This window comes from Megalobrama amblycephala, linkage group LG1 (assembly GCF_018812025.1).
Source record: "Megalobrama amblycephala isolate DHTTF-2021 linkage group LG1, ASM1881202v1, whole genome shotgun sequence".
NCBI classification, from domain to species: Eukaryota; Metazoa; Chordata; class Actinopteri; order Cypriniformes; family Xenocyprididae; genus Megalobrama; species Megalobrama amblycephala.
Window position 1 is genome coordinate 71282476 of NC_063044.1, and position 26064 is coordinate 71308539.

Sequence of the window (26064 nt, forward strand, 5' to 3'; positions counted from 1 at the left end):
ACTTCTGGAAAGAACATTTCCAAATGATTAACCTCTCAGAGGTCATGCGTCAAAAAGACGACCTTGCTTTTGCCCAGCTTTTGAACAGACTACGGGTGAAGAAGAAGACCGAAGATCTTGGCGAAGAAGATAGAGATTTGTTACTCCAGGCTGTGAAGGATCCTAAAGACTGCCCGTGTGATGCACTCTACATATTTGCCACCAACAAGGAAGTTCACGGACACAACACCAAGACAATCCACGCTCTTCATACTGGCATTATAACCGTTGATGCCGAAGACTACAGGAAAGACCCAAGAACAGGAGGGATGAAGAAACAAAAGAAGCCTGTCATAGGAAAAAAGGACGACTTGCTTGACTCCATAGAAATTGCAGTGGGAGTTCGTGTAGTGATAACTAGGAATCTGGACGTTGAGGATGGAGTCGTTAATGGATGTTTTGGGAAAATTGCACATATCGTCACTAAAACAGCAGATGGAATAGACACCGTTAAAATGCTAGGGCTTCAGCTCGACAATCCAAACGCGGGTAGGAAACACCGCAGAAAAGTGCAAGGTGAAGACGACGACTTGGTTTATATCGAGAGATCCGAAGAAAGTCTAAGGAAAGGAGCAGTTCGCCGTCAATTTCCTATTAAGTTAGCTTATGCCTGCACTGCTCACAAAGTGCAAGGCATGACGATGCAGAACGCCGTAGTGTCACTGAAGAAGATTTTCGAGCCAGGAATGGCCTACGTTGCACTTAGCAGAACGACATCGCTTCGTGGATTACATATTACTGACTTCAGTGAAAAGAAGATTTATGCTGATCCTGCAGTCACCGCCTCATTACAAAACATGCCAAGAGCGACATTTACAGGAATCATGCCACTTTTGCAGCACGTTAGGGAAACCGGCATAGATCAAACATTTAAAATAATTCATCATAACACAGAAGGACTGGCAGCCCACATTGAAGACATTAGATGCCATCATGAGCTGCTACTAGCAGACATTTTTTGCATTACGGAAACTCACCTGACCGGATCATCCATTACACCCCATCTCCAATTGGACGGATACAACTTGTTCATGCGCAACAGACATGTCTCCTACTCGACACATCAAGAGATCGCAAATAAAGGTGGAGGTGGAGTCGCGATCTATTGCAAAGAGCATATTTCAGCTCAGGCTAGGCAGTTTATACAGAACGTAACCGATCTGGAGTTTGTCGTCATCAAAATAGATAGTCCAATCAAAGCAACCATCGCTGCTGTGTATAGGCCACCACACTACGGTTTCGAAGATTTCATGAAGAACTTGAAGAGTCTGCTGGATTATTTGGATATCATGGATGAACAGGTCATCGTCTGTGGCGACTTCAACGAGGATCTTTTAAGTGCAGGGGAAAAAACTGTTCTGGAATTATTCCGATCGAAACGATACACGCAACTGATCACCACAGCAACGTCTAAAAAGAACACTCTACTGGATCACATTTACATCTCTCATCCGGATTTGTGTCTTCAATCGGGTGTGTTACATAGTTATCATAGTTATCACAATCCTGTGTACTGTATTTTGCGTAAATGATTAGTCTCGTTCTGTACTGTAGTTTTTATGGTGGATGGGTATTGTTGTTTGTTGTGGTAATTGTTGTCTGTTGTGGTAATGGTGTGTTGCGTTGTTGCCATACGGAACCCGGGCCATTGAATGCTTTAACGACTACTTTGGAGGCGCTGATAGCCTTGTAGTACCTGGGGGCGGCGCGTATGGTTGTGGTAATTGTGTGTTGCGTTGTTGCCATACGGAACCCGGGCCATTGAATGCTTTAACGACTACTTTGGAGGCGCTGATAGCCTTATAGCACCTGGGGGCGGCGCGTATGGTTGTGCTGCAGTTAGATTGTGGTGTCTATGGTCATATAAAGGTGTTATGGTCATATAAAGGTGTTATGGCACTGAGCTACGTAGAGAGCACAATCGCAGGAAGGACGATGGAGTAGTGTGGCAGCTCCAGGGAGGACACTAGGAAGTTAAGGCAGGAGCAGCAGCATACAGGACACAGTGAGGATTAGTGTGGCAACTCCAGGGAGGACACAGATAGTGAGAGCAACATCGGCAGTAAGTCATAAAAGACAGTAAGGTAAAGTGAGAAGTAGTAAGAAACTGTTTTTGATTTTGACCTTAACATAACATTTGTTTAAAATGGATTTTGTGTTCAATCTGTACAACGTGTACTGGATGTATTATTTGCAGTCCTCTGCTATTCTGATATTGATATGTTCTCTTCTGTAAAGTTGCAGGAAGATTTTGGAGACAATGGCAGTCCTCTCCACCACTGTATATGAGTGTGCAATATACCATCTAAAGCTAAGTGTTAAAAGATCTCACTTCAGCCACTGTACTACTGCACATGATAACCACATTTAAAGGAATATTTTAATCTAATTTTGATTTTCATGTTTTTCAGGAACCGACAAGTCGGAATGTCTGAGAAGATCAAGTGTGCTACAACACTGATGATGAGCTTATGTGTTAATTTCTTTCAGTAAGTTTTAGATCTGAGTTTACTTTTTTATTATTAGTTTTTTAGTTCATTAGTTAGGGCTGGACGATATGGCCAAAATTTATATCACAATATAATTCTTAATTTCGGTCGATACGATATAATTCCGATATCGATATGAACTATATAATAGCCTCAGAAAAACTGCCAAGAACGGCCACAACGGATGTCTGTACCTACAAACGTCTGAAAAATGAATTTGCCAAATCTATGAAATCTCTTCCTATAAAACTATATAATATTTTAGAAATAAAAACAGTACAAATAAATTTATGTTCAGCTTTTATTTGTATTTAGTCTTCATACAAACATAAAAATAAACATAAGACTCACTTACTTTAGTAATATTAATATCTTTAACATTAAACTATAACGTAGGCTGATTTTATTATTCTTAAAGGGTCATGAAACCCCAAAACACTTTTTTTTTTTTTAGATGTAATATAGGCTGCACATCATTGAAAACACTAAAGGTACTCAATGTTATTCATAAGTGAAAAATAGTTATTTTTGTTATTTTTTCAGAGCGATTTCTGTCTTCCTGTTTGAAAAGCTGAGTCGGAGCAATGTCACAAAATCTGACATAATCGTGTACTTTCGGCCCAAGTATGGGCATGGTCGAATATGCTGACGTAGACCGTTTCGAGCGAATCTTGACATATATATTCATGACATAAAGCTCATTTAATCCAATCACTGCGCTGTAGTATGCATACGATTATAATTGCGGTATTATGCATGAGGAAGTATCACTTTTCTCGCCTCGGTCTCTTGTCATTCAGAGACATATCGTTGGAGCTCGTTTCCTCAGTGCTACAACACAATGTGTTTTCCTGAGACGCGACCAGAGCAGAGGTTTGTGTGCATGTAGATTGTTTTGCTGTAATCTACCAGCACAAATGGAAAATATGTTCGCATGAGATCGCATTACAGTGTAGAATTAAAATATCACAAAAGTGCGGCTCATTCACCTCTGCCTGCTCTAGCTGCGTTCAGACATGCGAGCCGCAGGCTGTTTCCCTCAGTACAGCAGCACGTGTGTTTGTATTTTGCTCGCGATGCGGTCAGAACTGGAGTTTGAATACGAACACATGAAAAATACGATTGTTATTTTGATAGCGCATATGATCGGTTTCAGCGATGAGTTTAATAACACTAGCCATGTGGCACATCTCATACTGAATAAAGTATCCGTGTTTAAAGTTTTTATTTCACACATTCTCCTGCACCAAACATTAACCAGCACGGTGTAGTTATGCACACATATTTTCATCAAGTTGCGGAAGCTTGATCCGTCGCATTTGCATCAGGTGTACTCATTTTGTAAAACGTGTCACGTTCGCGTTTGATCTTAGCGTACAACTGTGCTGAGCACTGGCTGGTGGCTGCGTGTCTCTGTTGTGTACGTCATCACGCAAATAGCCAATCGCGTTCTGCTCTTTGTAACGGCTGCGCCACAAGTCAGTGAGAAATGCTGTAATGTATATATCGAAATACCGGAAATGTGTTTAAAAATCATATCACCATTATCGAAAAAAATTATATTGCGATATATAATGATATTGAATTATTGTCCAGCCCTATCATTAGTAAATGTGTATGTAGTGATCCTGTTATTCATTTATTAATTTCATTGCTAGAGGACGGGACTAGATGTGTTTGGAGTAGAGGACAATGCTGACGACTGAAGAAGCAAAGGAAGAAGCACATTAAAGCACTGAGGTAAAGTTTGTCAATACTACTGGTAACGTCTAGTGTTTCAGTGCATTTTATCATACAATGTGTTTGCTCAGAGGCATGTGCTTTGATGTGAAAGCTTAGATTTTAAAGTCTATGATGGTTCTCAGAAGTGAGAGAGCACAAATGTCTCTTGCAAGACATACATCTGACCTGAAACGTTATGCTCTATAAGTCTTGCAGAATGAAAACAATTGAATTCAGTTCACTAACATGATCATATCTGTTTTACCTTCTCTACCTCAGGGAGTCCAGCCTGTTTGCCGTGTCAGAGATGGCGGGAGATGCCTCATTACACCACTGATCACATCTAATCATTAGATGATCAATTAATTAATTTTAATATATTTATAAATTATCTTATTATCATATTAAATAATAGGTTTCAATTTAATATTTCATATATTAGCTTAAATAAGAATGTTATTATAATGTGTACGCCATGCCAGAGGAGGATGGGTTCCCCCTGATGAGTCTGGTTCCTCTCAAGGTTTTTTTTATCTCCTTAAGAGTTTTTTTCTTGCCACCGTCGCCACTGGCTTGCTCACTGGGGGTGTTGTGTCAAATCCTGTGTCCCTCTCGGGTCCCTGCCGAACAGGGTTTCCAAAACAACAGTTTGCGAGTCGATGAACATTTTTATTATTAATTATATCATAAAAATTTAAATAAACACATTTAATTTGAAATAGAAATGAAATCATGTTATGGCTTAGTCACTTGCGATAAAGCAGTAAGCCATGGTTTACAGTGCTTTCAGAACTGCTGAGGGGCGTTGTTAAAAAGCCCCTCTGGTTTTCTGAAATCACAGGGATTATGGGCTTATTCCTTTTATAAATACATGCGCAGTAGTTCACGGAATCATGGACAGTAATTGAGTATTTTACAATTGCTTTGAACGCAACATGCACAAGGTTTACTTTATCTATACAATAATTCAAACACTTTCACCAGTATTCTGCCAAAATAGAAACTGGTGTGTTAGAAATGATGGAAGTGAAAAAAGGTTTTAAGATTTGAAAGTGAAGGATTTGAAACAAAAATTAGTATTGTGTAAAACAATTTAACAAATAAATTAGAAAAAAAAAAAAGAATAAATTATATTCCCCTGGTAAAATTGTATTATTGCAACAGTAAAGTATGTGAAAGTGAAGAATTTAAAACAAAAAATAGTATTGTGTAAAACAAGTTAACAAATCAAATATATATTATATATATATATAATTTTTCTCCTAGTAAAATTTTATTATTGCAACAGTAAGGTATTTATGTTTTTATTTTTATCATCTTGGAGTTAATGCAGATATAGATCATTTTAATATGAAGTTAAAATAATATTTAAATGTGAGCTAGTATGACATTATAGGGTGGGATTTGGCACAACAGGCGTTTTCTAAATCTTTTAATAAACATTTTGGTTGAATTGGCACATCACGTGTTTTTGTCTTTATTGAATCTTCTTCAGTGGCACATTAAAAATATGTGTTCTTGTGAACTTCACAGAAGGTCCAGGGGGTATTCCAGAAAGCAATGAGCAACTTATGGTCACATATACTCTCAGTTGATTAACCTAAACCTTGCTTACTCGAGGTATGCTGGTTTCAAAAACGATTTTTAGTCTTCTTTTTATCAAGGCCACACAATATGTCTGCATATTTTCACTGTTCACTAATATTTTTCATTTTTAAATAAAATATTTAATGTCAGGACGATTGCAAAAAATTAAATAACCTTATGGTGTCCAGAAAACAATTTCATTAGTACATCGAGTTTAATTTATTGACTTTTTAATGCTTAGCATGAAATCTACTATAGTACTCGTATTAAGCTCGTGATTTTTTTAAGGGAGTGAATACACATAAATCTGCCACATAAACCAGCATTCTCAAATGGGCTGGAGGTAGCATGCAAGAGGTTCATTTGAAGTAAAGTATGTAACATCGGTGATTGTATATCAAGATTAGGAACATGTTTATGTTGTGAATTCACCGGAACAAGTAGAGAGAGTGCTGAAGTGGCGTCTGTCATTGCTAAGCAACAACGAGCTGCGCTCTCATGACGAAGCGGACATTTCAAGAAAGGAAGGGTGTTTCTCAATATCCCTATGACCCGAATACCGATCGAGCTCAGCCATCTTGAAGGACATCTCAATTCTCTAATTGCACTGCGAGGAGTGAGGAAGGTTCCCGAGGAGTCATGAGTGAGGATACACAGGTGCATCCTTTGCGAAAGTATTTCTCATCGAGAAACGTGACGCACGCATACATTTTTCTTCCCCTTCATATCTGTCACAATAATTTTAATGTATGCAGTTTAAATAAACTTATTCATATTTATCATATATGTGTTAGACTCGCGATTCTTCACATGAGTGAATTAATACATAACTCTGCCAAAATACTACGTGTTTACAAGTGGGCAAGGGGTAAGCAATTGTGTTTAGCAAGCAAGAGGTTCACGGTTCGAAACTACCCTTATAGCATTTTTTTCTAACACATAATAAAGGTTCACTAGTTGACATTAGTTACTACATTAGTTAACATGAACTAATGAACTGCATTTCTACATAATTTATTTATATTTGTTCATGTTAATTTCAACATTTATTAATACATTATTAAAAACGTGTTAACATTAGTCAATGCACTGAACTAACATGAACAGTAAACAACTGTTTTTTTTCATGAACTAACGTTAAAAAAAGATTACTAAATACAGTAATTTATTGCTCATGGTTAGTAAATGTTAGTTAATACATTACAATAAGGATCATTAGTTCAACTTTAAAATGATGATAGTTTTTTCCCAGTAAAATCAGTGATTGATGCTTTAGTTCAAGATCATGATGGTGCTTCAGTTTCAGGAAAGGATAAATGGATTTTCAGGTGTGCTCTTTTGATGCAGGTGAGAAACTCTAATGCATCTGTTTTGCATGGTTTATTGTGTAAAAAATATCAGTAATGACCAGGGGAGAAATTATACATATGCGTTGCTTTTAATTATAAACAAGACCGAAATACAACGGGACTCTTATTTTGAAATGTATGTCTTACTATTGGAGGCTGCTCATTCGATTTCAGATTAGGGAGATTAAATACACTCTTACAACAGTCTAAAATATACTACCATATATACACTGCAATATAAACATTTTCATAAATTATAAACAGCAATCGCTTGGCATAAATGTGGGATATTCTTTGATTGTGAACTGCTCTAAAGCGGTCGCTGCCTATAGAATGCAAAACAGCACCACCTTTTGACAATGAAACGCAGCGCTTATCTTAAATACTGGCGCCAAATTACAGCATCCTCACTCTTCTTTGAGATGGCGGATGACAGAGTAACTCGTGTCTGGATTATTGGTAGCTCGATTATTCGAAGGCTGTATGCTCACATCCGTGAGCAGGGGCTCGACAGGAACCTTGGTCTTCGCTGCAGCATAACCTGGGAGGGCAGAGGAGGCAGACTCTGGGAGCAGTTGCTTCCAGTGTTGAGGTCTCTCAGGGCCAAAGCTTCAGCTCCCGACATCTTGGTTATTCACCTCGGTGGGAACAGCTTATGTCGGGAGGGCCGTAGCCGCCTGGATTTCTTTCAGGAAATGAAGACGGACCTGGCGGAAGTCTTAAGGTTGCTCCCCAGAACTAGGCTTCTTTTTTCATCCATTCTGCCTCGACTGAACTGGCGTGGGCAGACTGCTAGGTCTGCATACGGCGTTGAACGGAGGCGGCGGTGGCTGAACAGTGCGGTTGCAGGCTTCCTGGCAGAGAGAGAGATGCACAGCGTTCGTCATACCAACATCGACCTGTCGCATCTGTCCAGGGACGGTGTCCACCTGAGCACAGAGGGGAATGAGCTTCTGCTGAGTAACCTCAGAGAAGCTCTGCAGGTAGAAGTCCGAAGATGAAGCCGCCAAATGTCCTTTTAAGGGCAGCAACGGCTCTTTTAAGAGCCACCCATTAATTCAAATTAAGTGCATTTTTCTTCAAGTCTCCTCACATTACATAATTATTTTTTTTTAACATATAACACATGTATATTACAAACAATGATTAGACTCGCGATTATTCACATGACTGAATTAATACATAAAACCGCCAAAGTCTCTTGAGTTCCTGAGTGGACTATGGGTTAGCAATTTTGTCTAGAATGCAAGAGGTTCAAGGTTCGAAACCACCCTCGTATCAGAATTTTTTCTAACACTTTATAATAAAGATTCATTAGTTGACATTAGTTACTACATTAGTTAACATGAACTAATAATGAACTGCACTTCTACAGCATTTATTAATCTTTGTTCATGTTAATTTCAACATTTACTAATACATTATTAACACTATGTTAACATTAGTTAATGCACTGTGAACTAACATGAACAAACAATAAACTTAATTTTCATGAACTAACGAAGATTACTAAATACAGTAATGTATTGCTCATGGTTAGTAAGTGTTAGTTAATACATTACATTTGAACTAATGGTCCTTAATGTAATGTGATGATATTTTTTCCAAGTAAAATCAGTGATTGATGCTTTAGTTCAAGATCATGATGGCGCTTAAGTTTCAGGAAAGGATAAATGGATTTTCAGGTGTGATCTTTTGTTGCAGGTGAGAAACTCTTCTGCAAATATAACCATAGTAACTGTGTAGCCATACCCTAGAAACCATTTAGTGCACCTTAGCAACCATATTGCAATATAAAGAAGACATATCTCAGCTCCACAACATCGTATAGACATGTTGGTTGGCTCCCTAGCGACCAATTACAGCACCCTAGCAACCGAGTGGCGAATTTTGCCACTGCAAGCACCATTCACATTTTCTTCAGGAAATGTACATTCTAGTATTGTAATTACTATTCACCTGAACAAAACTTTGGCGTGTAACTCGTCCCGCACCGTTTGTCGTAGACCCACATATGAGGTGTCAAATCGACCGGCTTATTGAGGAGAGGTGTGTTATGACTTTTCTAAGCGATCGGGTGAACGATGTTCGCACAGAGTACGAAAAAAACGGCTGAAAAAACTCCCATAGACTTAACATTGGGTCAAAATCTGTGAGATCATATCTTTGGATCAGAAGGTCATAGAGACTTGGGGCTGGGCTCTTTTGATTCGCCAGCCAATAAGTAGTGACACAGCAACTTCATAGCCACGCCCTAGCAACCAATTACAGCACCCTAGCAACCAGTGCCGAATTTTGCCACTGCAAGCACCATTCACATTTTCTTCAGGAAATGTACATTCTAGTTAATGGTGCTTGCCAAAGGCAAAGCTCCATTCTTAATCTTCTGCATACTTATTATTATTATTAATGGTGCTTGCCAAAGGCAAAGCTCCATTCTTATTATTGCTCATACTTATTATTCTTCTTCTTCTTCTTCTGGACACAATTTCTGCGCGCTACTCCTCCCGCAGTTTTTGTCCTAGACCCATGAATGAGGTGTCAAATCGACCGGCTCATTGAGGACAGGTGTGCTATGACTTTTATAAGCGATCGGACCAACGATGTTCACACAGCGGACGAAAAAGCGGTCAAAAAAGTCCCATTGACTTACATTGAAAAATTCAAATTCACGAACATTCCGTCTCTCTCAACTGTCACTTTCTCACACACACTCACACACGCAGGCCCTTAGAAGCCTTTCTCTCTCAGACACAGACACTCATTTTCTTCCACTTTTATTTCTGCGCGCTACTCCTCCCGCAGCGTTTGTCCTAGACCCATGAATGAGGTGTCAAATCGACCGGCTCATTGAGGAGAGGTGTGCTATGACTTTTATAAGCGATCGGACCAACGATGTTCGCACAGGGGACGAAAAAGCGGCCAAAAAAGTCCCATTGACTTTCAATGGCGGAATCTTCAGAAATTTGAATTTCAACTGTCACTTTCTCACACACACTCACACACGCAGGCCCTCAGAAACCTTTCTGTCACTCACTCACTATTGATCACAGTGTCATAGAGACAAGGGGGTGGGCTCATTTCACTCAGACAACCAATCAGTGTCTCAGGATCACTGTTAAGCTATCAAGCCACGCCCTAGCAACCATATTGAGCAGCATAGCAACAAGTTCCATAGACTTCCATTAAAAAAGATCAAAGGAATATCTTTGGATAAAAGTGTCATAGAAACATGAGGGTGGGCTCATTTGACTCGGGGTAACAAACGGCCAATCACAAATCACCTTGAACACTTCATAGCCACGCCCTAGCAACCATTTAGAGCACCCTAGCAACCCAAAGCATAGAGGGATATCTTCAAATTTGAATATCATAGTGGCATGGGGGTTGGTTTATATCATTCATACTGGCAAACATCCTTTGGTGTATCATCAGTGGCAGCTGCCAGGCCACTCCCTAGCAACCAAACAGAGTACCCTAGCAACCGTGTAGCGAGACCTATATCTCTGCATCAGAGCATCATACAGACATGGGGGTTGGTTTATATTGTCAAGCAGCGTTTGGAGTTTCATCATTGGTAGCTGCCAAGCCACTCCCTAGCAACCAAACAGAGTACCCTAGCAACCGTTTAGCAAGATCTATATCTCTGCATCAGAACATCGTAAAGACATGTGGGTTGGTTTATATTGTCAAGCAGCCTTTGGAGTATCATCATTGGTAGCTGCCAGGCCACTCCCTAGCAACCAACCAGATTACCCTAGCAACCGTTTTTCAAGATCCATATCTCTGCATCAGAACATCATAAAGACATGGCGGTTGGTTTATATTGTCAAGCAGCCTTTGGAGTATCATCATTGGCAACTGCCAAGACACTCCCTAGCAACCAAACAGAGTACCCTAGCAACCATTTAGCGATGCCTATATCTCTGCATCAGAACATCGTAGAGACATGGGGGTTGGCTTTTTTGACTCATGCTAGCAAACTGTACTTGCAACATGCTACACATGCTAGCAGTTAATAGCTACATGCTAATAGTGATTAGCTAAGTGCTAAAGTGGGCTGAGAACATGCTAAGAACTCTATAGAAACTCCATAGTAACTATCTGTGGCAACTACCAACCACCTGGTAACACCATAGCAACCACCCAGGTTACCATAGCAACCGCCCAGAACACCCTAGCAACCGCCTAGCAACACCTTAGCAACCACCCCAAGTACCTTAGCAACCGCCTAGCAACCGGTGCCGAATTTTGCCACTGCAAGCACCATTCACATTTTCTTAAGGAAATGTACATTCTAGTTATTATTATTCTTCTTCTTCTTCACTTTCTTTTCTGCGCGCTACTCCTCCCGCAGCGTTTGTCCTAGACCCATGAATGAGGTGTCAAATCGACCGGCTCATTGAGGACAGGTGTGCTATGACTTTTATAAGCGATCGGACCAACGATGTTCGCACAGCGGACGAAAAAGCGGCCAAAAAAGTCCCATTGACTTACATTGAAAAATTCAAATTCACGAACATTCCGTCTCTCTCAACTGTCACTTTCTCACACACACTCACACACGCAGGCCCTTAGAAGCCTTTCTCTCTCAGACACAGACACTCATTTTCTTCCACTTTTATTTCTGCGCGCTACTCCTCCCGCAGCGTTTGTCCTAGACCCATGAATGAGGTGTCAAATCGACCGGCTCATTGAGGAGAGGTGTGCTATGACTTTTATAAGCGATCGGACCAACGATGTTCGCACAGGGGGCGAAAAAGCGGCCAAAAAAGTCCCATTGACTTTCAATGGCGGAATCTTCAGAAATTTGAATTTCAACTGTCACTTTCTCACACACACTCACACACGCAGGCCCTTAGAAGCCTTTCTCTCTCAGTCACAGACACTCATTTTCTTCCACTTTTATTTCTGCGCGCTACTCCTCCCGCAGCGTTTGTCCTAGACCCATGAATGAGGTGTCAAATCGACCGGCTCATTGGGGAGACCTGTGCTATGACTTTTATAAGCGATCGGGTGTACGATGTTCGTCCGGCGGGCGAAAAAGTAGCGAAAAAAATCCCATAGACTTTGCATTGCGACAAACTTTGACGAGTCATTGCTCCGAGCGAGAATTTCGTAGAAACATGTGGGTTACCACGTTTGAAGAGGCTGGCAAGCTCTGTCAGCCCATACCTCAATATGGGGTGTAAGTTGTACCCCTGGGGCGCAAGAGCTGCCCAAAATTGCCCCATAGACATACTATGGTGAAGCCGTGCCCATGAACCAGGAAGTACTGTGTTTTTCCTACTATGGGAAATTACATAGGGATTTTGTATTGAACATAACTCTGGATTACAGTGTCATAGAGACAAGGGGGTGGGCTCATTTTACTCAGGCAACCAATCAGTCTCTCAGGATCATTGTGAAGCTATCAAGCCACGCCCTAGCAACCATATAGAGCACCTTAGTAACATGCTCCATAGACTTCCATTGAAAAAGATCAAATGAATATCTTTGGATAGGAGTGTCGTACAAACATGAGGGTGGGCTCATTTGACTCGAGGCAGCAAACTGCCAATCACAAATCACCTTAAAGACATCATAGCCACGCCTTAGCAACCATTTAGAGCACCCTAGCAACCCAAAGCATAGGCAGATATCTTCAAATCTGAATATCATAGAGGCATAGGGGTTGGTTTATAGCATTCATACTGGCAAGCAGCCTTTGGTTTATCATTACTGGCAGCTGCCAAGCCACTCCCTAGCAACCAAACAGAGTACCTTAGCAACCGTTTAGCAAGATCTATATCTCTGCATCAGAGCATCATAGAGACATGGCGGTTGGCTCTTTTGACTCATGCTAGCAAACTGGACTTCCAACATGCTACACATGCTAGCAGTTAATAGCTACATGCTAATAGTGATTAGCTAAGTGCTAAAGTGGGCTGAGAACACGCCAGGAACTCTATAGAAACTCCATAGTAACTATCTGTGACAACTACCAACCACCTAGTAACACCATAGCAACCACTCAGGTTACCATAGCAACCGCCTAGCAACCATCCAGAACACCCTAGCAACCACCTAGCAACACCGTAGTGACCACCCCAGGTACCTTAGCAACTGCCTAGCAACACCCTAGCAACCACCCAGGTTACCATAGCAACCGCCTAGCAACCACCCAGAACACCCTAGCAACCGCCTAGCAACCACCATAGTGACCACCCCAGGTACCTTAGCAACTGCCTAGCAACACCATAGCAACCACCCAGGTTACCATAGCAACCGCCTAGCAACCACCCAGAACACCTTAGCAAACCGCCTAGCAACACCTTAGCAACCACTCCAAGTACCTTAGCAACTGCCTAGCATCACCTTAGCAACCACCCAGGTTACCATAGCAACCGCCTAGCAACCACCCAGAACACCCTAGCAACCGCCTAGCAACACCATAGTGACCACCCCAGGTACCTTAGCAACTGCCTAGCAACACCTTAGCAACCACCCAGGTTACCATAGCAACCGCCTAGCAACCACCCAGAACACCCTAGCAACCGCCCAGCAACACCTTAGCAACCACTCCAAGTACCTTAGCAACTGCCTAGCAACACCCTAGCAACCACCATGGTTACCATAGCAACCACCTAGAACACCCTAGCAACCACCTAGCAACACCTTAGCAACCACCCCAAGTACCTTAGCAACTGCCTAGCAACACCCTAGCAACCACCCCGGTTACCATAGCAACCGCTTAGAACACCTTAGCAACTGCCTAGCAACATCCTAGCAACCACCCAGAACACCCTAGCAACTGCCTAGCAATACCCTATCAACCGCTCAGAACACCTTAGAAACTGCCTAGGAACACCCTAGCAACCGGTGCCAAATTTTGCCACTGCAAGCACCATTCACATTTTCTTCAGGAAATGTACATTCTAGTATTGTAATTACTATTCACCTGAACAAAACTTTGGCGCGTAACTCGTCCCGCACCGTTTGTCGTAGACCCACGAATGAGGTGTCAAATCGACCAGCTTATTGAGGAGAGGTGTGCTATGACTTTTCTAAGCGATCGGGTGTACGATGTTCGCACAGCGTACGAAAAATCGGCTGAAAAAAGTCCCATAGACTTAACATGGGGGCCAAATCTGTGAGATCATATCTTTGGATCAGAAGGTCGTAGATACTTGGGGCTGGGCTCTTTTGACTCGGCCTATCAAGCAGCCAATAATTAGTGACTTCAAAGCCACGCCCTAGCAACCAATTACAGCACCCTAGCAACCGGGTGCCGAATTTTGCCACTGCAAGCACCATTCACATTTTCTTCAGGAAATGTACATTCTAGTTATTATTATTCTTCTGAGACTAAAATTTCTGACTCTAACTCCTCCTAGAGCTTTAACTCCACAAACTCCAAACTCGGGTCAGACCTTCAAACTGTTCTGACTCGAGTTGCTATATCTTTTCTAACTGATCGGACTTACGGTTTTCCTAAAAATGACTATTAAAGCTCGGAAAAATCCCATTGACTTTCATTGACGGAATGTTCAAATGAGCCAAGACATTCAAACTCCAACTGTCAAAATTCAAATTTAAAGTACGGAAGCCTATTAGACTCAAAAACTCAATTAGACTCAAGTGCCATTCTATGTACTATTTCTAATCCATTCAAACTCATTCAAACTCATAAACTATCTATCTATCTATCTATCTATCTATCTATCTATCTATCTATCTATCTATCTATCTATCTATCTATCAAACTCATCTATCTATCTAACTCATTCAAACACATCTATCTATCTATCTATCTATCTATCTATCTATCTATCTATCTCATTCAAACTCATTTATCTATCTATCTATCTATCTATCTATCTATCAGTCAAACTAAATCTAACTATCTATCTATCTAACTCATTCAAACTCATCTATCTATCTATCTATCTATTTATCTATCTCATTCAAACTCTATCTATCTATCTATCTATCTAACTCATTCAAACTCATCTATCTATCTATCTATCTATCTATCTCATTCAAACTCATCTATCTATCTATCTATCTATCTATCTATCTATCTATCTATCTATCTCATTCAAACTCATCTATCTATCTATATCTATCTATCTATCTATCTATCTATCTATCTAACTCATTCAAACTCATCTATCTATCTATCTATCTATCTATCTATCATCACTGGTAGCTGCCAAGCCACTCCCTAGCAACCAAACAGAGTACCCTAGCAACCGTTTTGGAAAATCTATATCTCTACATCAGAACATCGTACAGACATGGGGGTTGGTTTATATTGTCAAGCAGCCTTTGGAGTATCATCGGTAGCTGCCAAGCCACTCCCTAGCAACCAAACAGAGTACCCTAGCAACCGTTTTGTAAAATCTATAACTCTGCATCAGAACATCGTACAGACATGGGGGTTGGTTTATATTGTCAAGCAGCCTTTGGAGTATCATCATTGGTAGCTGCAAAGCAACTCCCTAGCAACAAAACCGAGTACCCTAGCAACCGTTTTGCAAAATCTATATCTCTGCATCAGAACATCATACAGAGATGGGGGTTGGTTTATATTGTCAAGCAGCCTTTGGAGTATCATCATTGGTAGCTGAAAAGCCACTCCCTAGCAACCAAACAGAGTACCCTAGCAACCGTTTTGCAAAATCTACATCTCCGCATCAGAACATCATAAAGACATGGTGGTTGGTTTATATTGTCAAGCAGCCTTTGGAGTATCATCATTGGTAGCTGCCAAGCCACTCCCTAGCACTCCCAAACTTTTTTATCTAGTTATTATTATTTTATTTTTTTTTTAGGAACCTGTGATAGTTTTTTCAGGATTCATTGATGAATAAAAAGTTAAAAAGAATAGCATTTATTAAAAATAATTTCTAAGAATATAAGTATTTCTAATATATATATAACTTTTTACCATCACTTTTTATCAATTTAACACATCCCTGCTGAATAAAAGTATTAATTTCTTTCAAAAAAAGAAAGAAAAAAATTACTGACCCCAAAACTTTAAATGGTATTTATATTGTTACAAAAGATTTCTATTTTTAATAAATGCTGTTCTTCTTCTTTTTTTTTCTTTTTTTTTTTATTCATTAAAGAACACTGAAAAAAGTATCACAGGTCATAACAATATTAAGGTGCACTGTTTCCAACATTGATAAGAAATCATCATATTTCTGAAGGATCATGTGACACTGAGACTGGAGTAATGATGGATGTAATACAAATTACATTTTAAAGTATTTTAAAATAGAAAACCATTATTTTAAATTGTAATAATATTTAACAATATTACTGTCTTTTTCTGTATTTTTTATGAAATAAATGCAGTCTTGACAAGAGTCTTCTTTTAAAAATATTAAAAATAGTAATGTTTCAAAACTTTTGACCGATACTGTGGATTATATACAAAATTAGTTATGTGGTTTGTCACTGGTAAAATGTGCTTGGAAAAAAAAGATCAAAATATGGACTCAAATTATGCATGCATTGTATTATTATTGTAGCAAAACTGAGCATCTGTGACAGTGGAAGTTGTAATGTAGTATTTCAGTTAAGTCATTGAGAAAATGTTTTAGGAGTTGCAAACATGTTTCTCTCTCTCTCTCTCTCTCTCTCTCTCTCTCTTACACACACACACACACAAGAACAAAACAGCAGTTACACCTTTTCAAATTCTTCATTGCAGGTGCACAAATCCTACAGTTTATTTACAAACAAAGTTTGGCAAGTTACTTCCAAAATGTAATACATAACATATTACTAGTTACTGTCATTTGAAAGTAATTAGTTACATTACAACATTACTGTCTCTAAATTGTAATGTGTTATGTTACTTTTGCGTTACTTTTTAGTTACTTTTACTAAAATAACCACAGAAGTTTGACGGCATAAAATGCTAAAATGTAGTTTATTGCTGCTCATTATACATCCAGTAAGGGCAATGTGGTATAGCCAACGCTATCTCACGACCAATTCGTACATATTTTACAAGGTGGCTAATTCATAGGACCTCACTCCTACGAATTCGAACGATTTCGTTGAAACCCTAGTGACGGGTAGGTTTAGGGGCGGGGTTTGGGGTAGGTCATTCGTATGAATTCATACGAATTTGTAAAATATGTACGATTTAGCAAAAACCGTATAAAATCGTACGAATTCTATAGCATGTGTAGGCCAGTGATCCTCAAGGGGGGCTTTGAGGTAACTTAAATTAATTTAAATGTATTAATATAATTAATTAATTAATTAATTAATTGAATTATTAATACAAAAAAAAAATGTTTTGATGGATAACGTAAAGAGGTAAAGACGATTACAGTGACATACGGGAGTCGTACATTAGACATGCGCAAGTCCGATATTGATGAGCAACAAAACGTGTAGGCTGTGCACTCGCAGCTCACTGATATTTCTACATATGTCTTGCCCGCGCTCTCGTCTGGTGCATTCTTTCTCTTCTCCGACACTGAAGCTCAGCGTGGCACCGGTCCATGTGTCTTTTCAAGTGCTTTCTAGAAGGTTTCCTTAGTGCCGCACATAGTTTGCAATATTGCGCTTGACTATTATGTTATTTTCTCTGAAAATAATGGGAGTAGCTATGTCCATCTCACAAATGTAGAATCCATCTCTGCAGTCATCTCAACCATCGAATTCCAGCAGCAGGAAATTAGACAGACTATTTTATTCATATATTTTTTTTTTATCTGGTGCTGGAATGTCTTGCGGTGTTGGTAAAAAATAAAACGAAAACCACTTAATTTCGGGTTAAAATGCGTTGTTGTAACGTGCATTACTGAGATTGTAAAATTACCCAAATTTTATCAATAATGCGTTATATTACTGCAAAAAAGCAATAAATAATATATTACTAGTATAATTACTTTTGTAATGCGTTACTCCCAACACTGTATACAAATATAAACTCATAGGCTCAAATTTTTGTAAAGCACACACAGTCATTTCACACACAGTCAGACATCACTCTGGACTACATTTCCCACAATTCCCCATAGGAACCAATCACACAATCACACCTGTTTTCCATCATTGAGACTTTATAAGCTGCACTCAAACACACACACATTGCTGAGTATTGTTTAGCCCTGCATTGCGCCTTGTTTTCTATACCTTCTGTAACGATTCGGGACTCATGGTAAGATCCATATGCAAGCTTTATTAAATGTGAGCGTGGTCGTACAGGCAGGGGTCAGATTACAGCAAACAGGTACAGCAAGGAACAGGCGAAATCGTAGTCAGGGTACAGGCAGTAGGTCGAGGCAGGCAGATATCACTCACAGAACAGCAGACAAGGCAAAGGTACAGGATCGTAGACGGGAAACAGACAGACAAGATAAACGCTTGGAATTGTACACAGAGGCAACAAGACTTCGCGGTGAGGTGGTGTGTGTATGAGTCTTTTATAGTCCAGGTAATGTGTGGCAGCTGGGTGTGGTGATTAGTGTGGAGTGATTGTGAAGTGAGTGCAGGTGATAAGCAATGGAGGATCATGGGAAATGTAGTCCGGGATGTGACAGGAACAGACGTGATCGTGACATAACGCCCCCTCCCGGAAGGCGCGTCCTCGCGGCATAAAAGGAACAGCTAGGGAGGGAGGGTGGTTGCATTGGAGACCTGCATGCAGACAGGAACGGGGTCCCCAATGCAGGTCCAGGAGCCTCGGGCAGCCACGGCGGGTCAGGAGCCTCGGGCAGCCACGGCGGGTCAGGAGCCTCGGGCAGCCACGGCGGGTCAGGAGCCTCGGGCAGCCACGGCGGGTCAGGAGCCTCGGGCAGCCACGGCGGGTCAGGTGGCTCGGGCAGCCACGGCGGGTCAGGTGGCTCGGGCAGCCACGGCGGGTCAGGTGGCTCGGGCAGCCACGGCAGGACAGAGTCCGAAGATGACCACGGCGGGTCAAAGTCCATTAATGGCCATAGGGGTTTATAGTCCATGGGCGGCCCTAGCAGTTCGGAGCACGCTGATGGTTGCGGCCGTGCAGGGTCCCCACCCACAAGCTCCCCACCCTCTGGTATATGGCCCCCCCAAAAAAGTTCTTGGGGAAATCAACGGTGGCCATGGTCGATTCGTGGACAAGGAGCTCGTGGGGCGCTGGCAGGGCAAGTAGCACAGGTTCTGGAGCGGACTCGATGGCTGGAACACCCCCTATGTTCCTTGACACCAAAGGGGCGGCCATCTTGCCCGTAGGCACTGGCGAAACAGCCATCTTGTCCATCGCATCCAGAGAGCTGAGGTGCGTTGCAGCCGGCGAACTTGAGTGCGTTGCAACCGGCGAACTTGAGTGCGTTGCAACCGGCGAACTTGAGTGCGTTGCAACCGGCGAACTTGAGTGCGTTGCAACCGGCGAACTTGAGAGCGTTGCAACCGGCGAACTTGAGAGCGTTGCAAGCGGTGAACTTGAGTGCGTAGCGACCGGTGAACTTGAGAGCGGAGCGGCCAGCGGGGCAAACGGCTGCTCTGAGACGGCAGCAGGCCGTTCTGGGACAACAGCGGGCCCATGCTGGGTCCATGCTGAGGCTGGACATGCTCATAGAAGCTGCTGGATCTAGGTTTGGCGAAGTCTTCTGTAACGATTCGGGACTCATGGTAAGATCCATATGCAAGCTTTATTAAATGTGAGCGTGGTCGTACAGGCAGGGGTCAGATTACAGCAAACAGGTACAGCAAGGAACAGGCGAAATCGTAGTCAGGGTACAGGCAGTAGGTCGAGGCAGGCAGATATCACTCACAGAACAGCAGACAAGGCAAAGGTCAGGACAGGCGGCACAGGATCGTAGACGGGAAACAGACAGGCAGACAAGATAAACGCTTGGAATTGTACACAGAGGCAACAAGACTTCGCGGTGAGGTGGTGTGTGTATGAGTCTTTTATAGTCCAGGTAATGTGTGGCAGCTGGGTGTGGTGATTAGTGTGGAGTGATTGTGAAGTGAGTGCAGGTGATAAGCAATGGAGGATCATGGGAAATGTAGTCCGGGATGTGACAGGAACAGACGTGATCGTGACACCTTGTCTCTGTGTTTCTTGCCCTGTCTGTATTTTTGACTTTGGACTGTTTCCTGGATTGTGATCGTTTATTGCATGCCCTAATATTTGCCTCTTTTTGGACTGGTGTTTGACCTCCTGCTTGTGTGACTACACTCTTTTAATAAAGTTTGCACTTGGATCTACCATCTCAATCTCAAACATTACAAACATTTTGGCCAATCATGCACATTTCTTGTGTGTATGATTTTGTGAATCATCTACACTGTTTAGCTTACCCTTGTGGTAACATAAAAAAATATTAAGTTCTAACTAGCATTTACTTGTTTAATAATCATGTCGATTTCAGTTAGCTGCGGTATTTCTAAATCATGGACAGGTAAAACTCATCATCACCATGGAAGTTCGTAATAAAAAAAGTGAGCATATGAATTTCTTAATTTATGATTTGTAGAATAGGATTTGTGCACCTCCAGAAGATAATTTGAAAAGGTGAGAGAGAGAGTGAGAAAAAAAAAATTTAAACTTCTAAAAAAAAAGTTTCTAAATGAGTTAAAGTTTCTCTACAACTTTAAATTTACTGATGTGTGACTGTTCTTTAAAACTACAAATCCCACTGTCACAGGTGTTCTGTTTTGCTATAGTAATACCCTAACAGAACATGGTAGTAGTCAGCCATCCATGCAAAAGCAGAGAGGTCAGTGTGGTGTACTGTTGGTACATCTGTCCAGGCCAACATCTGATGTCCTGATGCCTTCAACTGGGGATCCCAGAGACCCTGCAATAAAAATAGTACAGTTCAAAGTCCATTGTACACATCCAAAACAAGTATCTCACCTGGTATCACAAATTATCTTCAATTTAAGTTTAGCTCAATATACAATTTATGTTTGCATGTAAATTAATTTACATATTTTCAGTCCATCTTCTGTAAGTTGTCTTTCAGCCTCCATGCAGTGGTTAGGTATAGTGCTACATTAGAACAGCCATTTAACTCATATGGGTACAGTTGCGTTACAGTTTTAATGGTGTTACTACTGTTACTGATACTGCTTATCAATCCGGTACTTTAACTGTATTATCAGTTTTTTTTTTTGTTGTTGTTTTTTTTTTTAAATAATAATAAGAATTAAAATTAACAGAATTAACATTGCATTATATTCTGAAATGTAAAATAAATATAATTTAAAATAGCAAATGAAACAGCAATGTTTGAACAAAACAAAAGAATGTAAATCTATGTAATCTATGTAATCTATTTGTAAATGCACCAGTGTGCAGCCTTTTTAGTTTTATAAATGTGTATACATAAGATATGATACAACAGGAAACAAAGTACAAACAAACTGACAAATAAACACAATAAAACAAATATATAAATGAAATAAACATTACTATTCAGGTAGCACACTGGGTTATATTACTTACATGGGGTGCGTTTCCCAAAGTGAACTATGGTCGCAAGATCTGTCGTTACCAATAGAGTTCAATGGGAAAAGCACCCCTGAACAGTAATGTTAGTAGACCTTACGGAAATTAATGCACTGTTTATTTCATTTGTATCTTTGTTTTATTGTATTTATTTGTCATTTTGTTTGTACTTTATTTCTTTGTTTTTGTTGTATCTTATCTTATGTACACAAATTTAATTATAAGTCTGGTGAGAGCAGTGCCATGAAAATACTCATTCAAACAATTTTAAATTAGTAAAATGTGTAAAAATCATTTATCATCAAATTTTTGTAGTGTTATGTAGTATTATATTTTGTAGTATTATATTATATTATATTATATTATATTTTAGAAGAATATTCTGAAATGTGTTTATTAGAACTGAACATATTTACAGACTTTATTAGAATCTAACTAGATAAGATCATGGACAGGCAAAACTCATTATCAACATTGTAACTGTAATTGTTTTAGAGTGATTTTGTATATTTCTGTATATGTAAATTAATGTATTTGTTATATGTTCAACTAAATGTGCTACCTGTCTTGGCCAGTACCCTCTTGTACAAGAGATTTTAAATCTCAAGAGTTTTATTTCCAGGTTAAATAGGTTTAATAATAATAACATGGTCATAACCTTCTAAAAAATAGAGGAGAAAAAAGAGAAAGAAAGAAGAGAAAGAAAACTGATTCAATTATTTGTGTATCCGATTAGAATCTTATCTAAAATTATTGACTGTCTAATGCATATCACAAATGGTCAGATTTGTGTGTCCATGCTGCTCTTTCATTTTCCGGTGTAGTGTTGAATTCTGTGACCCACCAAATTATGTGACCCTAGTAGGTGCTTTAGTGAGGGTAGAGTTAGAATTAGGATTAGGCATTGTCATATTAGCTCTATACAGTGCCTACTAGGGTCATATAATTTGGTGGGTCACAGAATTCAGCACTACACCGGCACTTTGCAACAACACAACCTGCAGTGACTTTCTGCATGTTTCTTTTTACAATGTCTGACATTTATGTTTTACATGGCATGAGAAAGTCACATAGACCACGCAAAATCCGATCAGAGCAGACTGAAATTGAATGAATAAGATTTGAATAGGATTACAAACCACATGTATGTTGCTTGAAACGGATTTGTAAAAATCACATTTCACTTGCTAAATTTGATTGGATCTCAATCAGCCATGCACAAAAATCAGATTTGGACTGAAAGTCTGAATGTAGCCTTTGTTCTTTATTCGGTCTTGTTTGGATTTTTGTTGTTGTGGTTTATTTTTCCTATGTTCCAGAGTTTGTATCCCAAACAATCTATATATCAAAGTATTATTTGAGTATTTCCTTTTTTGTGCACTTTGCTTACAGCAACCCTTACAATATGCAGATGTTCAAATATGTTCAGATGTTTGTGTGAATGTTTTGTGACCCATTCACTGCAGCAATCCTTGCCTAAATGTAATAAATTAGATTTGTGCTGATGTTTGTGAGAGACAAAAAGAAAAAATGACAAAGATTGTTACAGGTGCTCAGTTTTGCTATAATAATACCTTAATAGAACATGGTAGTAGTCAGCCATCCAAAAGCAGAGAGGTCAGTGTGGTGTACTGTTGGTACATCTGTAGGTCCAGGCCAACATCTGATGTCCTGATGCCTTCAACTGGGGATTTTAGAAAACCTGCAATAAAATATAGTACAGTTCGAAATCCATCATATATACCCATTACAAAGTCTCTCATCTAGTACCTGGTATAACAAAGTATCATCCCAGGTTCAAGTTCAAAAGTTTAGCTGAATAGACAATATGTGTTGTACAGAATCACACAAAAGATGCTTTTGACTCTCTGAGTATAACATGGGGTTTTGTGAGAAGTCCAGCTACCTTGTCATGTATTATTTTACATGTAATTTTCATACAAGATTAATTGTGCACAATATAAAACTTCCATGCATTTACAAACCTTATTTGGATAAATACAATGGTACAATATGTTGATGTTCCACTCTAAAAGAACAAGAAAAGACATTTATAACATAGTAAAACAATATTTTCTGTGGGTTATTTAATAATAAAGTCAGGGGAAGGTCCAGGGGTCAGAAAGTAAAAGTCCTGCCATATTTTTATTCCACCCACTGAAGCATTAAAGAGATAAATAAGTGATTAATTGAGTGATGATTGACCATTATTGAAGACACCTGATGTTAACAAGCAGAATCACCAATGGAGAGAAATTACAAATTTATGTCACCATCATGGATATCTGTGTTTGCTTTAGTTGGGTTCTTAAACATTGATTTTTTAATATTAGATTTTGTTTGGGCTGTTGTAACTGAGTTGTAACAACCAGACAAGCAAAGAGAAAAGATAATCAGGTGTTGTTGGTTATGTTTTCACATAATCATTAATGACCTGAATCACTGAACTCATTTAGAGCCCAATCTCTGCGTTAGATTTACATTATTGATTACAGCTAAAGATCAGCTTTTACAATATAATCCAAAGACTTTTTAAAAGTTGTTCTGATTAATAAAAAAATCTTTCTTTTAGGCACACACAGACATCAACAATCAGCGTATGAATCTCAACAACGGTGACAAGCAACAGATTTCTGTGAAAAATAACTTACATGCCTAAAGTTGTTGACCCTCTGAATCACAGTCAGTATTAAGAAGTAAAAAGTATTCAAGTATTTATCAGTAAAATTACACATATTACATACTGTACATACATAAATACCTTTAAGTGGAATGAATGACTGTGCTGTATGGTGTTGGCATCATTGGCATAGACCTATAGAGAAATAAAATATATTGATAACCACAATATCCTGTTATCATTGTAGTTCAATTAATTATTATAACTACAAGCAATGTAACAATATATTTGTAGCCTACCTCGTTTAGCTGATTATTTACCCTATAGGCTTTTTCACACTGAAACAACCTGGGGTAATGATTTTAAAATGTTTAAACCTAAAATCTTTCAGTAAAAAGTGTTTATCCACCTCATTCACCAATAAGATGCCAATACACTTAAAAGCTAGCTGAAATTTTACTTCAAGGACAATTGAAGTAATTTTGTACATATCATATATACTGTAATATTACACACAATTTTTGAATATAATTTAAATAAACATATACTATACTAAACTTAATTTATCAACTCAAATTATATACAATTTATCAGTATTTTATGAATAATTAAGAGAAATGTATGCATGTACAGATTAGTTATTACAGAGATTAGATAAAAATATAGATAAAAGTAATTCCCTATACTGGGATATAACATTTTTTTTAAAGAACAACTGTAATTAATTTAGCCAAACAAAACAGTCAAAGATTGACGCACAAAATTGAAAGGTTTTGAAAGAACAGATTAAAGATTAAACAGATTAAACAGATGATCTTCTGCCACTGCCACCCTCTCGGTCTAGAGCATAACGCAACCATTTTTTCACTGCCTCTGAAAACTCTGCCTTGGAAGCCTCTTTACCTTGTGGAGTGCTTCGCAACGCACCTGAAACAGTAAGGAATAAAATTTAACCCCTTAAGCCATTTTAAGTGTTGTTTTTTCTGAGTGACATATAAAAAAAAAGTCCAAAGTAGCAAGGAGAGTCAAAAGGTTTGTATTGTTTGATAGAAAACATGGAATAACGAAAATGTGTGCACATCCAGAAAAATTTAGGCAGGTGCTCTATCAAATAAAGCACTTCAAAAATAAATGAAAATCGGCACACTGCCACTGTTGCTCCCAAAGATAAATATGAATAGATAAATTAAAATTTATCTTTGGGAGCAACGGTGGCAGTGTGCCGATTTTCATTTATTTTTGATAGAAAACTTTATAAAACTGCTAATAAAAGTAAGAAAATAAAAGTGTGCTCAAGGGAGATTTCACATATTTTTCTAATTTGAGGTGGAATATCTCAGGAAGGAAATAAGGTAGGGGGATAATTTTAAGTTCCACTACATTGTGAGATGCATCTGGATTTAATTTTGTGGTGACAGCATAAAGTAGGCTATTCAAAAGTTACCGTATATGGAGCCAAGCCAAGCAAGAAATTCATAAATTATATTAAAAAAAATTATTTATTAGCAAATAACTTAGCACTACTAAGGAGTTACTCTAAACTGGCTACATGCATTTTAAAGTTCAGACTATAAGCTTCCAAATGACATTTATTTTGTATTGATCAAGGCAGCAGTTTTGAAAAACAAGATTTTTTTCATCACTAGGTGATGCCTGCCGGTGATACACTCCGGTTTAGACTGATTACTCAGTCACTTCTTAAGAGTTGATCAAAATGGTTACATGCATTAAAAAAGCTATGTTTTTAGGCTTTAAAATGTTATCTTGAGTTATTGATAGTGTGAAATGCTCTTTTGGTGACCCAAGTGC

The 26064-nt window shown here is 39.3% G+C and overlaps 2 long non-coding RNA genes across 2 annotated transcripts; one reads left to right on the forward strand and one right to left on the reverse strand.

Annotated features, from left to right (window-relative positions):
• The first annotated feature begins 1366 nt into the window (after window positions 1-1366).
• Window positions 1367-5709, forward strand: LOC125248748. The gene is made up of 4 exons (XR_007180361.1): window positions 1367-2101; window positions 2278-2528; window positions 4187-4268; window positions 4530-5709. It is a non-coding gene; the product is annotated as an uncharacterized LOC125248748 (long non-coding RNA).
• Window positions 5710-16523: 10814 nt separating this feature from the next.
• Window positions 16524-25402, reverse strand: LOC125248889. The gene is made up of 4 exons (XR_007180432.1): window positions 24397-25402; window positions 23621-23664; window positions 20228-20982; window positions 16524-18334 (listed from the first exon to the last, which is right to left on the reverse strand). It is a non-coding gene; the product is annotated as an uncharacterized LOC125248889 (long non-coding RNA).
• Between the last annotated feature and the right edge of the window lie 662 nt (window positions 25403-26064).